Raw genomic sequence first — 5,737 nt, 5'->3', positions numbered from 1 at the left:
TGGAGACAATAAGGACGATTCATTTGTAGTTTTGTGTGTCATAAAGTTAAATGCAAGAGTGAAAATAAAGCCAGTCATGTAGCACAACATTTTATTCAATATTTTACACCCACTATGTCTGGTAAGGTTTTTAGCAACCATGAGTCAACAAAGGGGGACCCTACTATACAAACTACTGGACTATCATATACCATTTTCAACAGGAGAGGGCCCTTCTTTTATAGCTCTTGTCAGATGTGATTAAAAAAATTGGATTCCTGAAAGCATATTTTGCCTCCCATCTGGGCCCCCTCTAGGCCTGGGCCAAGGACCTTACTGCACTCATGACCCTTTCTGTAACTCTTCCCCTGAAGTGATATCACAAATATGTTACAACTGTGGGATGAACTGTTCTATGTTGATTTCTAAATCAGCACCAGACTGCGTTAGTGTTGGTGTTAATTTTAGAAATCAACACTTGACACTTGACTGTATTGCTTTTATTTAACTAACACTTACACTCATGTTGTTGAATTAGACTAAACAAGTGTTGAATTAGCACTATTTTTAACATACAACACTTACACTGGAAATCTAACACTTTTGAATTTGCTGTGAAGTTCATGCATTTAATGCCGGGAACATGGACCAATCACACAGCTGGCGCATCGCCGCATTGCCTCGCACGCTGTCAATTCTTTATATCTAAGTTTACCTCGGCGTGTGCCTCCTTTCACTCAAACTGAACACAGGCTGACCTGTATGGATATTTATTTACATCAACCCCCTGTGAGGAATTGTGTTTCATTGGAAAACTGTACATCAAGGTAAGAGCTTAAACCCACCACGTTAGCTCTGGTTGCGCAGCACTATGTGAACCGCAGGAATAACTTATAGTGGCCCCTTCAGAGGTGCGCGTTGAGGGAGCGGTGAGAATGATTTATCTTTGTGAACAAAGAATTATATGTGGCATCTACATCTCAACACGCTTCCCCGCACCGGGCTCTGTTTTCCCTGTAAACTTTATGTCTGTGATCCCGGTTGGCCGGTGCGTTAGTGGTTAACGAACCAGCGTTAACCTCATCATGCAGGTTCATCCTGGTAAGGAGCTTTTGCGCTCGCCTCGTAGTCACGCAGGGAAAATAAACATTTAATCATGAATGATAATTATGTATACACAGTCATTTTGATAATATGCTAATATAAACACTTAAAGCCTGTTTTGCCTTCATTATAAGCCTTATATAAGGCCTTATATAAGGCTGGTTCTTTATTATTTTATTATTATTTTTAGTATTATTTTTCCAGTTACACGATGCATCATCCATCTATCCATCCATTTTCTTACACCCTTGTCCCTTAGTGGGGTCGGGAGGGTTGCTGGTGCCTATCTCCAGCTAACGTTCCGGGCGAGAGGCGGGGTCACCCTGGACAGGCCGCCAGTCTGTCGCAGGGCAACACGATGCATCAAACCATACCAAATGCTTTGTCCATTTAGTCAGCCAGAATTAAGGCACGCGGGCGTGCAGAGATTTGCATGCAGCCACGCCTGAGCAGAGTTGAGTTCCATTTCTCTTCCATGTCGTGTCAACAGACACGACATGGAAGAGCTACTAAAGCCATATTAGCAGCATTAATTAAATCTCCTGTTTGTTGTGCATCTCTGTGTGTAATGAAGCAGATTTAACTCATCCACAGGGCCGGTCAGAGGCTGCATCAGGCCTTGAACAAAATTTAACTTGCTGCTAAAAACATCAGCACCTCTAACAGCTTCTTGTGTTAAATTTAGTGAAATCTGGGAGATGGGGAGTAGTTTAATTGGTCAACCTAAAAAGCAATAAGTTAAAATTCCAGTTTACTCATTTGTATTTTTGAACAAACAGAGCTCAAACCCAAAGATTAAACTCACAGCATCAGATTGTAGCTATGGTAACCAAACAATCTAACTATGAATATTGTTCTTTGAACTTTTACAAAGTAAACTTGCCAGCTCCTTAAAATCTTACATTTAGAATTAGAATTTTTGTATGATGAAACCATTAAATCAATTCAGCAGCATTGACATTCGCGATAATGTTCTCAAATGTTACATTATGTATTTGTGATCTGTGTAGAAATATTATCATTTATGGCCCCTGAAGTCCTGGGCGCCTTTTGGAGCCACTGACTTAATTTGGATTAAACAGAAGTGAAATTGATATTCATTTTAATTGTATTTTTTGATTTTATGTTTTTAAGATTAGTTGTGGGTTTAGATAGCATTTCCCGTAACATAAACTATCCAGTAATATTTTTACATTTCCTGTCTACTTAACATCTTTAAATACAAAAAAATGGTGGACCGCCTCGACTCTCCGACCACCGAGCTTTGCAAGTTTTCTGGGGGAAACGCTGGACATCCATATAAACGCAGACAGTAGAAGAATCACAGTGCTGGTTCTGTTGGACCTCAGTGCAGCTTTTGACACTGTTGAACATGACATATTACTGGAACAACTGGAGAATTGTGTAAGATTCTCCGGTCCTGTACTCAGTTTGTTTGAATCTTGCATAAAGAACTGGGATTTCTTTGTTTCAGCAGGTAACTTCTCATCAGAGTGGAAGCAAGTCCCATTGGGGTACCCCAAGGTTCAATCCCAGGATTCCTCTTATTTAATATCTATATGCTCCCACTAGCTCAGGTTATAAGAGGAAATAAGATTAGCTCCCATAACTACGTGGATGATGCATATCTCTACATTACGATTTCACCAGGTGACTCTGAACCTATTCAGTCACTGAACAGATGCTTAGAACAGATAAATGTGTGGATCTGCCACAACTTTGTCCAGCTGAACAGAAACAAAACCGAAGTCATTACCTTTGAACCTTATTACAACTAAAAACTAGAGACCAGGCCCAAAATCTGGGTGTAGTGATGGACTCTGACCTGAACATTCAGAGCCACATAAAACAGTTACAAAATTGGCCTTCTATCACCTGAAGAACATTTCTAGGATTAAAGGACTCATGTCTCAACAAAATCTAGAGAAACTCATTCATGCATTTATCTTTAGTCCAAGGGTCGTCAACCCAAAATGTTGAAAGAGTCATATTGGACCAAAAAAACAAAAAACAAATCTGTTTGGAGCCGCAAAAAATTTAAAGCCTTATATAAGACTTATAATGAAGGCAAAACAGGCTTTAAGTGTTTATATTAGCCTATTATCAAAATGATAATAGGCTAAGTGTATACATAATTATCATTCATGATTAAATGTTTATTTTCCCTGCAGTGCGTCCAGGAAGGAATGACTCACCACGTGATTACTCTGTTGTACCATGGTGCTTTAAGTTTGCCTTCCATTACAATACTTATGTTTTATGTTTTGTTGCATTGATAAAATTAAAGAAATGCAATGAAGAAATCAGATTTTTGATGTCATTTTTATTATGAAAATCAACAGGGAAAGGGTAATTTTTTTCCCTGCTCCCAAATGCAGTTTGCATAACGATCACTCTTTGTAAATAATCACGTTAAGTGTGTGATAAAAAAAAAAACAGCATCAAAACAGAACGTGCATAATGTGCCCCTTATCTGGGCAACAAATGGAGTGCAAAAAAAAGCAACCTGCAGTTATAAAATAAAATGGTAGCCTTTTGAAAAGGTAAAGTATATAAAATTAAATACAGTTTAAGTTTGATTTCTGTGCAAATGCCAAGCAAGTCAGTGCAATGGTAAAACATAGCAGCATCCTTCTCTTTTGACACGCAACCATCCTCGGACCTGAGCAACAAAATACAATAATATTGCTAAGTGTCATTCTGCATATATACTGACAAAAATCACTAATCAATTTATACAAACAACCACTTTGTTACTAAATATATGTACCTATGGTAGGATTGTGTTCTACGTGTTTGACTTCTGTTTACGGACATCACTGGACAGCTTCTGAACATCGGGCATGTAAGATGCAACTTTAATCTTGATGCGGCAGCTAATGTAATGCCTTCCTTGGAAATGTCTTTCCACATTACCGTATTTTTCAGACTATAAGCCACTATTTTTTTTTCCCACGCTTTGAATCATGCGACTTATAGCCCGGTGCGGCTTATATATGTACATTTCCAGTTTGTTTTTCCCAAAAATTTGTAGGTGCAGCTTATAGTAAGGTGCCCTCTATAGTCCGGAAAGTATGGTACTCTTTTGTTATTTGACAACTTCTCGCTACAGAGCAAACTTTCAGGTAATCCTCCCACATTGGCAATGAATGCAAATGATTCGGTCCATGAACTGTAGAAAATCTCCCCAGTTATTTTCCTCTTTTCCCCTTTGCTATCCATGGCCCACCACACACTCATCAGTTTAGAGTCGCGTGTTGCCGACCCCTGCTTTAGTCGCATTGATTACTGTAACAGCGTCTTCACAGGTCTGGTTTAAAAAAAATTTTAAAAATCAATCCTCCAGCTGTAGCTGATCCAGAACGCTGCTGCTGATGTTCTCACTAAAACCAGGAAGATAGAGCACATCAACCCAGTTCTAAAGTCCTTCACTAGCTCTTTTACATCCCCAAGGAAGTTTAGGGGTATTGGAGGGGGGCTGTAACAATAAATAAACCAGGGAAAAAAATGAAGAGGCAATACCAGGAGGGTAAAGTTAAAGTTTTATTCTTCAAGAATAATCTAAAGAAAACTTAAAGGTGACGATGAGAACCTAAAGGAAAAGAAAGGGGAGAATAACCACAAAAACCAGGGGTTCTAGCCAACAACAAATCCTCTATCACAGCACCACAAAGCTGCAGCACACATGCTGCCCAATTGGCCAATAGGCACTAAAGCCAGTCTTCCAGCTAGCCTTATACTCTGCTAATCAAGAGGCAGAGTGAATCCAGCTGGGCCTGCTTAACCTGCCTGAGCTCAGCAGCAACCTGAAATGGCGGGGGGGAATCCTACATGCAGCCACCATTGCATGTAACAAGCTCCCAGTAGCTCAAAGACTTTGAAATAATGTTAGTTTATAAATCACTGAGCGGCTTAGCACCACAATACATTAATGATCTGCTGTTGTTGTATCAACCTTCCAGACCTCTCAGGTCTTCTTCTGGTTCTGCTCTGCAACCCGAGAACCAAACATGGAGAAGCAGCGATCAGCTTCTATGCACCACAAATTTGGAACAGACTGAGTGCTTTTAAATCAAAACTAAAAACCCACCAGTTTAGAGTTGCTCTTGAAACATTATAAATTGAACATTAATAAACATTCTGATATGTAACAAAGACACTTGACAATTGTTAATTGTATGTTTTATAGCTTTGTATTTTAGTGTTGCCTTGTTGATGAAAAGTGCTATACAGTAAACTTGATTGATTGAATGTTAAGCTATTTTATGCTCATGTCCTTTTATCATTAATCAACAGGGACTATTATAAGCTCCTTCATGAATATGAAGGTCAGAAATCATTAAACCGGTTGTCAAAAGGTTTGTGTTATTGGGGCCTGCCAGCAATGCATAGGGAGAGCAGTGACTGACCTGCGAAGCAGGTCAGTCACTGCCTCCATGCATTGCATGGCAGGCACCTATTGTTCTACACCCAATAGAATGTCTGTTTATTATTGGGGCCTGCCATAAGCAATGCATAGGGAGAGCAGTGACTGACCTGCGAAGCAGGTCAGTCACTGCCTCCATGCATTGCATGGCAGGCACCTATTGTTCTACACCCAATAGAATGTCTGTTTATTATTGGGGCCTGCCATAAGCAATGCATAAGGAGAGCA

Source organism: Poecilia latipinna, unplaced genomic scaffold, assembly GCF_001443285.1.
Source record: "Poecilia latipinna isolate Pla-1442-1.1 unplaced genomic scaffold, P_latipinna-1.0 Scaffold3204, whole genome shotgun sequence".
NCBI lineage: Eukaryota > Metazoa > Chordata > Actinopteri > Cyprinodontiformes > Poeciliidae > Poecilia > Poecilia latipinna.
This window is presented reverse-complemented; position numbering follows the sequence as displayed.